At 45.6% G+C, this 15,994-nt stretch overlaps 1 protein-coding gene across 1 annotated transcript in view; it reads right to left on the bottom strand.

Moving 5' to 3' along the window:
- RNF207 (ring finger protein 207) overlaps nucleotides 1-15,994 on the bottom strand; it is a 900,262-nt gene that overhangs the window by 382,358 nt on the left and 501,910 nt on the right. The window lies entirely within an intron of this gene.

Below are 15,994 nucleotides of genomic sequence, written 5' to 3' on the forward strand. Positions count from 1 at the left end.
ACTAAGGGATATCGCACCACTGGGATAGCTTTGCTGATAACGTACACCAGAATGGGGCTTGGTCAGTGTTTGGGGCATATATTTATCCTAGTACTATCTGTATACCATTGAGCCTGCCTTTTGTCAACACAAAACGGCCATGTATATCTATTTCCGTTGCTTCCGACACATAATGCGTGCTTGGTCTGACCCATACTAACGCTCCCCGTGAGTAGGATGAGTATCCTGTGGCAAATAACCTTTCTATTTACGCTGTAGTCTGTGTATCTCGGGCTGCGATTTGTGCGTTTCTTGTAAAAATGCAATATGCGCTGAATGTCTCTTCAAGTATGCATATGTGTTATTTCGGCGCGTTGGCATGTGCATACCCCTGATATTCCAGGTTATTATTGTTGTTGTGGCATCTTTTATTTGTGAAGCTTACATTTATGGTCCGTTGGTTTGCTACTCTATAAGGGGGGCAGGTGGCGGACGTATATGGCCTAGGCCTACTCCACCATCTTGCGGTATGTAGTACCCAATGGTATGTTAGTGAGATGCACCATGGGGGATTAGACATTGTTGGGTATAACGAGGATAGGCAGAGGGACAATGTGTGCCTGCCCAAACCTTGAGCTGCGCCTTGACACTGCTTGTTGATATTTCAGTGCCTTGGACCCATGGTGGGGGTGAAGGCAGCAAGAGGGAAGACTGAGGGTCGACCCCTATAGGAGGCCATAGGTGATGATGTTGGATCTCCACCACCCAACGCAGCATGTTTTTCTTACGAACAGCTGCCCTCTCTGGTTACTTTAAAATAATTAACATAACACCGCACGTTTACTTTACATAATGTAATCCGCCGTTTGGGGTGTCACTTCAGGTAATGGCTGCGCGTCTTTGCCCATCTGCCATCCCACCAATGCACTGTCTGCTCTCATTGAGTGCTCTGATGAGGCATCCGTGTCTCTGTGTTCTGGGCTCCATCTCATTGTTGCCGCTATCTGCAGAACAGCACAGCGCTCCCAGCAGAATTGGTCTTAATCAGGGACAGCCTTAAGCTGTGACTGGCGTTTCCTGGTTTGTCTGCGGGGTCTCTACCAGTCCCTACGCTGCTTTGCTAAGTTTGTGGCTGCATTCCTTTTGCCTGGTGACACTTCATGTCTTTCCGTTTCAAGCCAGTCCCACGCTTCTTCCACTGCATTAAAAAAAGTGTAACTCCATACTTTACCACTCCATGTCGGTCCGAGAAGAAAAGTGAGTATTTGATTTCTAATTCCCACGTCTGCTTAACTGACAGAAAGGTGCTTCTCTGCTGCTGCACACCAAGAGAATTGACCGGAAAGAACATCACTTTGGAGTTGTCAACTCTATTTTCTTCCATCTTACGTAGTTCCTGTAGTTCTTACGTAGCATCCTGGTCTTTGTAATTCAGGAGTCAGATTAGGAATGGACGAGGCCCAGTTCCAGGTTGCCGCCGTCCCGCTGTTACTCTATGCGCCCTTTCTATTGCGAAAAATGGACAGAGCGAGTTTGGTGGCATCAAGGTCCTCAGTCAGATCTCTGTGTATGATATCGCATCACTCCCTTCCGTTCCCTCTGGCAGGCCTACGATTCGGACATTATTGCGGCAAGAGTTCCCTTCCGCATCATCAATCCTATTCTCCAGAATGCGCATTTTCTCCGCTAGTGACAGCACTTCAGCCGCCAAAGCTTTGGTGGTGGGGAGAATTTCTTCCATTTCAGTATCCATCTCGTCAACCCTCTCCGACACTCTGCGATGATCTGCATGTAATATCGAAAAATCCGATGTGACTTTATCAATTCGTCCCTCCAGGGAGGTACGCGTTTGCGCAAGGGACACACTCGGCTGCGTCACCGCCTGCAGTACATTGTCTTTTTTAGAACTCAGCATTGGCTTTTCCGCACTTTCTTCATTCTCTTGTTCATTTTCCGGGTGTTTGGGTGGTGCCAAGGGCTCAGTTGACTGCATGTTTGTTCCTGTCCGCTGCCGGCCCATTGTCGCTACCAGGTGAGTAGGGGATAGGTATGCATGCGCTGAGTCAGTCACTATTCTTACAGCTCCGAAGCGCTGAGTGCGCGGCGTAAGAGACTTGGGGGCATACTATCTACAAACTGCAATAAATATTGCAAAATGCTCTTAGCTCATTTTTCATTATCACCCTTTATTGCTGAATTACATTGCCGTATTAGCAAAGCTTTGCTAACAGGCGAAGTGCAATCCAGCGATAGACTGCGATATTCATCATTAACTTGTGAAATACTGCAATGATTTCACAGCGCTAATGAAATGCTTGTTAATAGGGGACTGTGTACCTAACCACACAATCCACCTCCCATAGGCAATACTGCCACGTTCAGGTTTTTTTCAAGAGTTGGAATCATGCGATAATGGGGGCTTAGCGCGCCATTTATCATCGCTTCGCTGTTCAGGGGTAGCATTGGTAATACCGCGATGTTGGTTTCGCGAGCATTTCACATGTTATCTTAGGAGGGAACACCTACTTTGCATCTTGTTAGCGATATCTATTGCTATCCTGAGATGCATTACGAAATCGGCTGCTAACATGCTCTAATGTATGGTAGCGCCACCTTGTTAATGGGGCGATAAGAATATCGCCGCTTTAGCGGCAAAAACTGCAGATAAAGCAGTGATTCTGCCCCTTGGTGTCCACAGTCGCGGCAGCCCCAGCTGCGTCCCGTACCCCAGAGGTCACTGGGCCTAATGCTTTACTTGACAGTGGATGCTGTCGGCCTCCAGTAGCTTCGGTTGTGGGTCACCACCGAGTAGTTGTGTCCGATCGTGCGTCAGGACAGCGCAGCTTGTTTTCTTTCGCCCATCCCCCACTCTTTAGCTGATGTCACAGCATTGGTGTTCTCTTTGGCAGCAGCTTCTCCGCCACAGGAAACAAGCCTGTGGGACTCGTATGTTGAATGCCGGTCACCAATTATGGCAAAATGTTCTATTATGAGCAAAATGGCCACCTTCTGCAGGCCAGAATGTAATGACGTTGCGCGCCATGGAAATGGCCACCTCATCAGTACCCACGCCTGATGTAGGAACCCTGTGTGTCTGTGCTCATTCTCTGTAATGGGGGGTCACGTAGTCCAAACGTCGCCTCCCTCTGGATTCTGGGGTGCAGCCGGATCCGGCAGCACTGCAGGGCCTCCCTCTTGTTAGTTGTGTCCCAGTATGGTGCTCATGATGGTAATAACGCTCCCCCGGGCCTCGGTCTTGGTAGCGATTTGGCTTGTTCTGTCTGCCTGGGTCTTTATGGGGCTGTTGTGCGCGTATGTTTTCTTGCTACCTAATGCTGGGTCTAGGCTCGGACTAGCCCCGGTCCCCAGCTACACAGTGCACACTTCCACGTACCTTACTTCAGGGGCCACAGGACCCTCCGCTTCACTTGTCTTTGTACTCTGCCAGCCTCCTGCAGTTTCTACTGTGGGCCACCACTGCGGAGTTGTAACTCGCCGTGTAGCAGGGCAGAGCGGCTCGTTTGTTTTCGCCTATTACCCACTTGGCAGCCGGTTCTCAGTTTTGGCGCTCTCTCCGCCAGTAACTACGCCAGCACAGAATGCGAGTCTGTGGGTCATTTATTTCTACTTTTACTACCGGCCACAGATTATGATAGTATGTGGTGTCATGTTCAGGAAGGCCGACTTATGTGGTGCGGCCCCCAGAGGCGCAGTGCGCTGCAGAAATGGCTGTCTCCTCAGGGCCCAAGCCCAATGTAGTTGTCTTGTGCATCCATACTCCTTCCCTGCAGCAGGGGGTTCTCGTACTCCACACGCCGCTTCTCTCTGTTATCAGGAGCACAGCCCGGTCTAGCAGCACCTCTGGGCCTCTCTCTGGTCAACTGTGTCCCAAGCCGGTGTTCGTAGACGCCATGCTCCCCCAGGTCGCGGCCTTGGTGGTAGCTGGACTTGCCCTGTCTACCTGAGTCTCAGTGGAGCTTTCCTGAGCTTGAACTTTCTCACTCCCCCGCTGCTGGAACTAGGCTTGACCCAGCCCCCGGACCCCAGCAACGCAATGTACATTCCCGGCTCACTCTTCACAGCTGATCCACGTGTACAGACACTCGTGTCGGTACACATATGCAGGGCTTCTCAGCTCTGGGTTCCTCTCCACTAGGCCCGCACAGCTCACCTCACCTCTGTCTGTGGCACTCTGCTATGGCGTCGCCGCCCGCCATCATCTGGTGTCGGGGTTCGTCCTCTGACCACCGGTCTCTCTTCACTGGGGTTACCCTCAGTCAGCTACTGCTACCCACGACACTCCTCAGCAGCACCTAGGCCGGTAGTCACTACAGCGATGCACCGGCCGTGCTTCAGTCTCCAAGATGTCCACCAGCTGCGACCCGCCCAGAGTCAGTGAATGTCTGTTCACCAGTCTGTGGCATGTTTCAGCCCCCAGTCTCAAAGCCGCAGCATGCAGCGCGGTATTCTGTGCCCGTGGTAACTACAGTAGGATATGGATGATGCTAGGGACCGTTAAATCTTGTAGGATAATTGGCCAGCAATGCGGAGCTGTCCTAAAGCGCGTTTGCCATCTTAGCCAGCTAGCCACACCCCCATTCATTGTTTTTGTATAATAAGGAATATTAGAAATGTATCTTATTAAATTCTTTTGTATTTTATAAGGATGATGGCTGTCATAATGTTATCTTCTTTTATTATTTGCCTTTCCTTTGTAAGACGTATTAGAAATTAAATATCTCCTCAAAAACTCTAAATGTATGGAATTTATGTATGTTTTTATTCTTTTCTATTGCTTAATTGTTACTATATCTTATCTTCCCACATGTGCACTGGATAAACCAGTCAGCAAATTCAAATGGAAAGGAGGGGGCACCTGATATTAGATGAGCACATGTTCTTTGTTGGAGGCCCATAGGAAGCTGATGACAAAGTGTTGATACACCCACTCTATATATGATGGCTGTTCCCCCGCTTAAATTCTTCGCAACGATGCAGTGGTTTGGGGATATTTTGTTTTAAAATTTTAAACTGTTACTTTGTTGACTTTCTGGTAGGACACTTAGAGCCTCATGTACAAAGCTCTAATGTAATTGCAAAGTCTGTTAATTGCAAAATCATAGGCTTTGTGACCACAAAAGAGCATTATTCTTTATGTACAAAAATCCTTTCAAGAGTTGAAAAGTATTTCAAAACGCATATCCGACCCTGTCTGAATTGCTAACTGATGGTGGTGTGAAAGGGGTGCCACCTTCCTATTTATGAGTAGGAGTCAAATTTGTCAATAGTTTGTGACCAGCATGGACTATGACAAATGATGGCTAGGATTGGCTAACTGGAGCAGCTACTGAGCACAGCGATATATCTGTATCTCCTATAAAAATCTTGGGGGTTCATTTACAAGCCCCGTTTGCTGCAGGAACATCACTTTTAATGACGCTTCGGTGGCACACACTGCAGTGACATATCTAAGAAGTCACATAAAGCCACCCTGCATGGCTTTTCATGGCCTCGTAGATATGGTGTGAGGCAACGCAGAGCATGTCGCTACGTTGCCTCACACTGCGATAGTGTGGCATACCATGGCCATTATGGTGGGTGTTCCTACATAAAACCCATAGCATTTGACACATTCCCAACTTTGCAACATACTGTAAAGCTGTCAATGCATCTAAAGTCTACGCCTACCCAGCGGTGGCATAACAGTAGTTTTTCTGAAGGAATGTGTTACTTCCTGCACGAAAACAACCTGATTTCAATGCAGACACCTTAGCACCATAGTGCAAAGGTGCCTGAGTTGGCGCTAGGCAGCCATTTGTGCACAAGAGTAGTAAATGAGGACAGGAATGCACCATATCTCATAGATACAGAGCATTCCAGCCCTTTTCCTTTGTTTTAGTGCAGTGCAGCAGGAAGGCTTGCAATGCTGCTTTTTGCCAAAAATAGGTAAAGGAGGCCTTTAAAGTTTAAAAAGGTCCTATGGTCTATTTATTTCCTTTGGGATTATTTGGTAAAGTTTAAACCTTAATATAACTACATATTTTGGGAATGTCGAAGAAGAAGCAAAAGACCATGTCCATGTACTCAGCACTAACAGAACGAATCCAAGGAGTCTGCATCTGTTATTAATATGGCCTTGGAAATTACTTTAACTTATCTGTTTAGTGGCTCTGAAAAACCTTAGCAACACACCCTTTTGTTATTTGTCTAAGAGAGAATGCATTTGTCTACATGGGACCTAATTTTGCAAAGAAACTCTTGAAAGGTATTATGTCCCCTCAACATAAATGTGGGGATTGGTTTAGAGTTGGGTAGTAAGTGAAGACAGATTTCTGGAGAAAGTGCTAAATTCAAAGGCAAATGTGCAGATGCAATGTGCTCCACCATAAATATATTATTGCGGAAGTTAATTCCATCAGTGTATTCAAGAGATAACATTTTCACCCGAAATCGGAGGATTTATGGTTTCCATTCATCTTTAAAATATGGTACTGGAATCTATTCTGTAATCTGTTGCTAAGCCATCAGTGTAATTTCATGTCCTCATCTTACACAGTTTCAACTCAAACAGGATACTCCACTTTCAAATTTTCCTTCTTATCTTGCATTGGGGCATTTTGCTTCTTATTTCAGATGGGTTTGCTACATTACTGGGTATTTATGAAATATCTATGTATTTATGTATTGATATATGTTAGATCATGGGGTCTCTAGTTGGCAATGGTATTCACCATTGTCCAAATAGGGACCCTTACTTCTAAGTCAGGATAAGGGGATTACAGGCTAAGGTTGCTTTTCTTGTTTCCTATCTCGGGGGGGGAGGCGGCACAATGGGCAGTCCCTGTGGTCAGGCGAGACGATCCACTAGTCTTCGATTGGGATGAGTTCAGGTTGGAATTCGAAAAAACCTTTGATCGGAGAGCCGAAATGTTTACCGCTGATCGGGAACTGTTAGTCCTGAAGCAAGGCACCTCAGATCTGGTGACTTATTTGAACAGTTTTCGTTGTTTGGTAGCCGAGACTGATTGGCCAGAGGTAAAGCAATCTGCCTTATTCTATCAAGGACTAAACGATGAGATGAAAGATGTGCTGGCCCATATAGATCCACAGCCTCGCTCCTGCACCGCCCTTATTGAGTTGACAATGCGGTTGGATCACAGAATACGAGAAAGAAAGGGAGACACCAAGAACATAGAGCAACCCGTCTTGCCCTACGAGAAAGGGGGAGTGGGGGAGAAAGCAGGTACCTCCTCAGAGTCCATGGAAATTGGAGCAGTACGGGCAGCTCTGACTGTACATGAAAAGGAGCACCGTAGAAAATTCGGACTATGTTTAAACTGCGAAAAAAAGGTTCACTATTTAAGGGATTGTCCAGTGAAGCCCAAACCGGGAAAGTTTAGGGCAGGACAAACCGCCGCAGGAACCAGTGAGACGAAGTAGGAAAACTCCAGTGCTTGAAGGTGAGCGAAGGGAACCTGTCAAGCAAGAATGTCATCCCTTAAATAACACCAGGCTGTGACCAAGAAATCAATCATTTGTTTTTGGCTATGACGTTGGTTGTTGACTCAAGCGAAAAAGCCATTAAAGCCATGGTGGATTCCGGTGCAATGGGATGTTTCATGGATTATACGGAAGCAAAAAGATTGGGTGTTCGGTTTACTTCCAAAAGTCAACCTGAAATGGTGTATGCGGTGGATGGAAGCGAATTAATAGCAGGACCTATTAAGTTCCATACCCCTTAATTATGTCCTCACTTATCAGGGGAGCCATCACGAATTATTGTCATTCAATATAATTCAAGCACCTCAATATGATATTATTCTGGGGCTTCCCTGGTTACAGAAACACAAACCAACCATACAATGGACCACCAAAACCATACAATTCACATCTGAGTATTGTCAGAAACAGTGTCTGCTTAATTCAGACGGCCCCTCCAAGATGTTCGCTACGATACATGGCATAGCCACGGCTGCTGAGAAAGAAGTAGTTCTGCCACCTTGTTATGAAACATTCAAGGAGGTCTTCAGTGATGAGCGGGCTGACGAACTTCCGCCGCATAGAGCCTATGACTGCCGAATAGACCTCCTCTCAGGATCGGTGGTACCCAACGGAAGGCTCTACGCCCTCACAGTGCCGGAAAATGAATATTTGCGGGCATATCTGGACAAATATTTGGCCATAGGGTATATACGGCCGTCAAGGTCACCTGCTGCTTCCCCTCTGTTTTTTATACCCAAGGCCAACGGAGAGAAGAGGTGTTGTATTGATTACCGAGCCTTGAACACCATCACAATCAAAAATCAATATCCTTTGCCATTGATACCCATGTTGTTGGAACAAATACGATCCGCCACTGTTTATACCAAACTCGATTTGCGCGGTGCGTATCATCTTGTCCGAATACGGCAAGGCGATGAATGGAAGACGGCTTTTAAGACGCGGTATGGGCTCTTTGAATACCTGGTTATGCCCTTTGGGCTATGCAACGCCCCGGCCGCCTTCCAGTTCTTTCTTAATGAAGTTCTGAGGGAGTATCTTGATCTTTTCGTAGTCGTGTATATAGACGATATTCTGGTCTTTTCCAACAATACCAAAGAACACACGAGCCATGTGAGACAAGTACTCCAAGCCTTGCAGCAACACCAGTGGTACTGTAAGATCACAAAATGTGAATTTCATGTGAGCACAGTGGAATTCTTAGGGGTGATGCTAACACCTTCTGGACAACTCATGGCAGAGAGAAAGGTAAAAACAATAAAAGAGTGGCCTCGTCCGAACACTGTGAAGGACATCCAATGTCTATTGGGATTCGCCAACTTTTATCGGCGGTTCATTCGAGGGTTCTCTGCTTTGGTGACTCCTTTGACCCGTCTCACAAGAAAGAATGTTCCGTTCATATGGGACCCCGAGGCACAAGGGGCTTTTGATTCTTTGAAAGACGCATTCTCCACGGCTCCCTTCTGACTCACGCCAATCCTGACCTGCCTTTTGTGGTGGAAGCCGATGCCTCTGAAGTAGCCTTAGGGGCGGTGTTGTCTCAGAGGGAGGAATCCACAGGACAGTTACACCCCATTGCCTTCCTGTCCGAAAGCTTAGTCCCGCTTAAGTGAATTATACAATCGCGGAAAAGAAATTGTTGGCCATACGGGATGCATTCGTGGAATGGAGACATTGGTTGCTGGGCGCTGTTCATCAGGTGACAGTCTACACAGATCACCGGAACCTACAGTTTTTTCGGGCGGCCCTTCATCTTGCACCTAGACAGTTGCGCTGGAGGTTATTCTTTGAGGAAGACAGGTTCATCGTCACGCTCAGGCCTGGCAGTGAGAACAAAAAAGCTGATGCTCTGACGAGACAAGAAAATCCAGCCATGCATGCGTTGACACCTCACAGAACCATCATTGATCCTGCCAAGGTTGTGGGTGTAACTCAAACTAAGGACTTTCTGCAAAGTGTACTTAAAGGAATTCAGACTTGTGTATGGAGAACCTGGCTTCGACACCACCCGGAATGGAGAATGAGACATGGAGTACCTATGAGGGGATCCCAAGTGTTAGTTCCTACTAAGACTCTCCAAAAGACAGTGTTCGCTTGGTGTCATGAAGCCCCCTGTGCTGGTCACATGGGATTTGTTAAGACTCTTGAAAATTGAAAAAGTTTTGAGACAGTTCTGGTGGCCGTCGATAAGGGTCGACCTGAGTCGATGGGGAAAGGAGTGCATGACGTGCGCCCAGATGAAATCCGAGCACCAGCGACCACAGGGGCTCCTGAGACCTTTGCCTACCCCCGAAACACCCTGGGAGAGGTTTTCCGTTGACTTTATTGTTGGGCTTCCCAAGGATCAGGGAAAGACAGCTATCCTGGTGGTGGTGGATTATCTGACCAAAATGGGGCATTTTATTGCTTGCAATCAGGTACCCACGGCTGGTCTTTTGGCACACCTCCTTTTGATGAATGTAGTGAGGTTGCATGGTCTCCCGAGGGTGATAGTGTCGGATAGAGGGGCCCAATTCACTGCCCGTGTTTGGAAGACCTGGTGCTCTGCATTGGATGTTTCCTCTTCCTTGTCTATCAGCTTCCATCCCCAGACAGATGGTCAGACCGAAAGACTTAATCAGACCCTGAAGCAATATTTGCGTTGCTATGTTCAGGCCAACACAGATGGATGGGTGGATTGGCTGTGGGTGGCAGAAGTGGCCTATAACAGCACACAACATTCATCAACTCTCCATTCACCGTTTTTCTGTTCATATGGCCATCATCCCAGAGTCAGTCCTTTGTTGCTTCCAAGTCACAATGTCAAACTGCCAGACATCAGGGCCAGATTGCTGCGCATACGCCGAATACTCTCGGATGCTCGCAGGAATCTTGTCAAGGCTAAGAGTACGTACAAGGCTCAGGCGGATAAACACCGCAGGCCTTGCCCTGTGTACAAGAAGGGTGACCTGGTGTGGTTGTCTACTCGACATATCAGGTTTTAGAAACACAGAGTGTTTAATCCTAGGTTCATACGCCCATATAGGGTAATTCCACATGTGTCCCCGGTCTCGGTTAGGTTGAGTTTGCCTGCCCATTTGAGAATTCACCCTGTTTTTCATGTGTCCCTGTTAAAACCATCTCTTTGTCCGGTTCGGCGTGCACCGTTGCCTATCTGGGTGCATCAGGACCGTGAATACGAAGTACAGGGGGTGCTTGACTCCAGGTGGGTGCAGGGGCATTTGCAGTACCTCATCTCCTGGAAGGGCTATGGCCAGGAGGAGAACTCGTGGGAGCCTGCGCGTTTGGTTCACGCTCCTCGTTTGGCGGCCAAGTTCCATCGGTTGTTTCCTGGGAAACCTGCTGCTGGCCAGCGCCCCTTGTGAGGGGGGATGTACTGTCGGGTTTCGCCTGGTATGGCCGCTGTCCGCGTAATGCGGGTTAAGATGCCACCGTACAGGCTGAACTACATTACCCAGAAGGAGTGAGGACGACGTCACGTTCTGACGCTACGCACGCAGACCCAGGAAATAAGACTCGGCAATTCTTCACGTGCAGTGCCGATAATTTTGCCTTCTCTACAAACTGGTCGGTAAGATGGAGTAGCAGTAAGATTCTGTTTTGGAACTTGGTTTCCGGCTGTGTCTTGTTTCACCCCGTGTTGGTTGGGTGGAAAAAACATTTGTTCAGTGTATTTAGCGCACACGGCGGTGAGCGCCAACCAAGTACTTTGGGAAGTCTTGTGATTCAAAAGGTTTCTCTACCTCTCCCTGTTGGACGAAACAGGGTTCTGCGTTTTCATTGCAGGGAGAGGTTTGTTTCCGGTTTGTGTTTAGAACGGACCATTACTGCTAAACCTAACGATTGACTATGCAAGCTTGCAGAGTATAACAGTAACTGGGCAGTCTGTCTCTGCGATTTGGAAAGAGTTATCATTTGGTCCGGATACGGAGAAAGCTACGATTCTGGTATCTTCACCTGTGGGAGAAAAGAGCACATTAGTCGTCAGGAATCATAGGAAAGGGTGCATTAACCTATCCTGCCCTTTTTTCTTTATGATTCCTTTATTTTCATCAAACCATTTTACGCTTTGTATTTAATATCCAGGGGAGACGATTCGGGGGTACGTGATCAAGGGGATTGGTGTAGCCTACAAAGAAACACCCTAAATGAGTGGTAGGTAGTATGTACTAAGAGTTAGAAATGTTGAGTCACGTGCTATCATAAGCTCATTGTGTTTTCCTGTGTTTGTTGTTACGGTTGGCTCGCTTCCACAATCATGACCCTCCTCCTTCCTCCCACAATACAAAGCCTCTCATATTTTTTCTTACAGGTATGGGCATTGATCATTGTTGTATATAGTAAGGAAGGATTGTAGAGATAGTTCCTAGTGGGGTTTCGGGGGGGTTGGTTTCTAATTCCTTGTTCTTGTTGTTTCAGCTCTCCCTCCCCGCTGTCCCCTTCCTTTCCCGCCCTCACGGGACGATCTTAGTAGTCTGTGTATTCTACGTCAGACTCTGGGGGAGTCGTGTGGGGGGAGATAAAGGTTATTCAGCACAGCCCCGAAGAGAACCAGAGCCGAGCCTGACAACATGACTCTCTCCCCTCCTTTTACAGTGCAGGTCAGAGACATCAGCCACGCCACAGGAGGTGGAGCAAGCATTGTAGAGGGAAGGCCCAGCCCTATACAGGTCCCAGGTGCAACTCCTCCCTCCCATCTAGATGCAGATCTCTCTATTCACCACAGGGCTGCCCCAGCCTGTCTCCTGGAATCCCCCAGCCCTGTCACTCACAAACCCAGAGAAGCACTACACAACCTAGCAGAGACAGGCCTGGACAGTCAGGCAAGAAAATACCTACTTTCTAAAAGTGGTATTTTCAAACACAGAATAGTAAAACCAACTTTACTAAAAGATGTATTTTATTATTCTGAGTTCAGGCATACTAAATTCGAATTTCTACCATGTTCCCTGAGTCAGTTAGGATTATAATAATTAATAATCTAACTGCCCATTCTGGTCTATGAGAACAGGTAGTCTTCAATAGTAAAAAACAAAATGGCTGTAATTCACTATTAGAACATGCTACACACATCAGAGCATGTCCTACCTTATACTTACAATGCACCCTGCCCTTGGGGCTACCATAGGGGTATCTAATACGAAACAAAGGGAAGGTTTAGGGACTGGCAAGTGGGTGCACTTGGCCAAGTCGACTTGGCAGTGCTAGACTGCACACAGGCCGTGCAATGGCAGGCCTGAGACACACTTTACAAGCTGCTTCTGTGGGTGGCACAACCAGTGCTGCAAGCCCACCAGCAGCATTTCATTTACAAGCCCTGGGCACACATGGTGCACTGTACTTGGGGCTGACCGATAAATCAAATAACCCAATCATGTAATAACCAATTAGTACATAAATGTAACATAGGGAGCACTTGCACTGTGGCACTGATTAGCAGTGGCACAGTGCCCAAAGCATAAAACCAGCAAAAACATATAAAAACAGAGGAGGCAATCCGTCAAAATGGAAGGGAGACTCACACCAATGATGCCAGGTCTAACAATATAATTTTCCTGGACCAATTGGTATGAGGGTGCTTTGCACTGCAACAATGTTAACATGATAGAACTGCATCAAGATGGGGAGAGGTAGTATCATACGGGGAGAGGTAGTCTCATACTTTGAACAGGAGCAGCAATTTCTGCTTTATGCAGAAGATGTTCTTCATTAGTTAATCCAAACCTTGGTCCACCTAAAGGTTTTCTCTCTGATTTCAAGACTCATGTAACAATTACAAAGTATTTATAAATGTGGGATTTCTTGCTGTTGTCTCAAAAATAGATTAAGTGTGGCTTAAATAGTCTAAAAATCAGATGGCTTTAAAATGATAAAATACCCCCTAGATCTTTTAAACCACCTTTTTAGCAAAACATTTGCCAACATTAAGGAGCATTGTGACAGGTGGAAATTGGTCAGTATTGTCTTTTGTAGGAACATTAACATTATAATATTGAAATGGATGCCCTGACAGATTATGGGGCTGCTTTAGAATTTGGTGGATGGGACACTCTGCAGAAATATGTTGGATATGTTGTCGTTTGTATTGCATGTGCCATAGGCTAAAATGCTCTTATAACACGGTGGAAAGGACAACCTCCATGTTGACGACGGAATATTCGGTCAAGGTCCTAAATTTCTGTTTCATTTCCAGGCTGTGGCTTATAGAGCTGCTACATATGTCAGCTTTTATTCCTCCAGAGCAGGATCCTGTAGTGAAAATAACACTGATGGAGGAAATTACAATACTACAGTTTTTTTAGAAAGTATATATATTAATATTCCGCTTTACAAACAGCTTCAAGTCAATTGCTTTGCACCAACAGACTGAGGTATTTAACTGCTGTGATTTTCTGTGACATTATAAACAAATAATGTTTTGCATTTGTATTATGACTAGGTGTATAAGCATTATTTGTATTATGCACTAATGTCTATAGGAAGCTCAGTTTGAAAGCTATCTCTAGGCAGCAGTCTCATCTTCCTTGATGTGTGTTTTTATTCTGCCATATATTAATAACTAGCTCACCCGTCGCGCGTTGCTGCGATCTCAGAAGAAAGGAATTTTAAGGAAACTTGTTATGATAACATTCAATTTACATTGTGTCATTTTTATTGAAACTTATTCATTTTAATATGTAAAACCTTTTTAAAGTGTTGTTTTAATTCTGTTTATTTATTCGAGTGCTTGTGGATACATGGTATTTTTTGTTTTTCTGTCTAGTGCGTACACAAATAAATCAGAAGGTTTTCCAACTCGTGAGCTGTCCACATACAGTTGTCCATGTGAGAAGCATGGATTCTCCAAATCTAATCCACACACTTTCAGCGATTGTGCTTTGTTAAGGGTTATTGCAAAATGTGAGTCGCACCGGAAAATGTAAACGTCAGTATTGGAAAGATTATGAGGGCCCTGGGGGGTCGATATTTAGCAATTTTTATTTTTTGTGCCAGAAACCTTCACGGGAGTGTACTCAACAACTTTTAACAATTTTTTTTTTTTTTTTTTTTTGGCCAGAAACCTTCGCTGGAGTGTACTCAACAACTTCCCAACATTTCATGACAATCGGATGAATGGTGAATGGTGTAGTAATGCATAAAGGACAAACAGACAGACATACATTTGTTTTTATATATATAGACTAGTGATTGAGAATGTTACATATGTTTAATCCCCAAAATGGTGCACCACAAACTCTACTAGAATAAAGTGTCAGGAGGAAAATTGTGCAATTGTATTATATCAGGGAAGAAATATATACCAGACTATACATCAGGAAGAACTTTGAATTACTGTTGCTTAGGGTGGACCATGTACTATCAGTGGCATAACACAGGCCCCCACTGTGTGGGGACCCCTGAGCTCCAGGAGGCCCCTTTAGCACAGTACCCTCTCCTGAGAACTCCTGACTGACTCCAGAGGGGGGCCCATCCATGTACTTTGCAGTTCAAGTTTCTTTATGCCACTGCGTTCTAAGAGGACAATGCAGCAAACCTTACCTCCTCTATCGTCTCAGACAGAAGGCTTAATGTTGCAAAGGATGTAGCAAAATAGCACTGGAGTATGCTACAGGTGGCAAGGTTCCCAAAAGCAACCCTACACCAGAAAGTATGCCAAGTGGAACAAAATGACCTACCAGGAGAATAAACATTGCTTAACAGTGTCCCCTAATTAGATGTATCTGCTGAATCCTGCTCCAGAAGGAATGAATAAGATTTTCAGAATAACAGGTCAGAAACAAGATTATCCCCCACAAATGATTTCAAGAAGCAGAATGCATACACAGAGTATATTCTTGAAAGTCAATACTACAGAATGTATTGCCATGGGTATATATTACATCTCTTGATAGGGATAAAATATTGCCCAAGAAAGCAGTTTACACTGGGTACTGCTACAAGAAGGATAATAACCATTCCAGAATAGTGGGCTTGAAAGAACATTATGTTCTGAATAGAATTTCTAGAAGAATTCATCACTCAGAAAAATATATCTGAAGAAGCAGTGTCACAGAATACATTGTCATGAATATACTGCATCATGAATATTGCACCAGGAGGAATAATGCTTCCAGAGTACTGTGTGGGGAACAGTATAGTCTCCAGACTGATGACTCAGGAAGTAAACTATCACTAAGAAAGTAAGCATACCCTTATATTTAGTACCTTTCATACAGACAGGCTGCTTTATGGTCTGTTAGTCTTTAAGGCTGAACAGTCCCCTTTGCTGCCTATTTATGTGTTGATGATTAAGCTGTAGGGTTGGGTATGCAAGTGCTGGTAAGAATTACCTCTTAGCCACCAGTTATAGATTCTATCAGTTAAAATATTAAGGGTTAATGACTGTTTATTGGCCAAGGGGCAGTGCTCTCTGACTCTCTCTCTATGGGCCTTCACCATTTTCAATTAGCAAAAATTTGTTAAGATGGGGGTTTCTTCCTCTGCATAAACCAGTAGCATCTCACACAGGTAAGAA

Source organism: Lissotriton vulgaris, chromosome 5 (genome assembly GCF_964263255.1).
Source record: "Lissotriton vulgaris chromosome 5, aLisVul1.2, whole genome shotgun sequence".
Taxonomy (NCBI): domain Eukaryota; kingdom Metazoa; phylum Chordata; class Amphibia; order Caudata; family Salamandridae; genus Lissotriton; species Lissotriton vulgaris.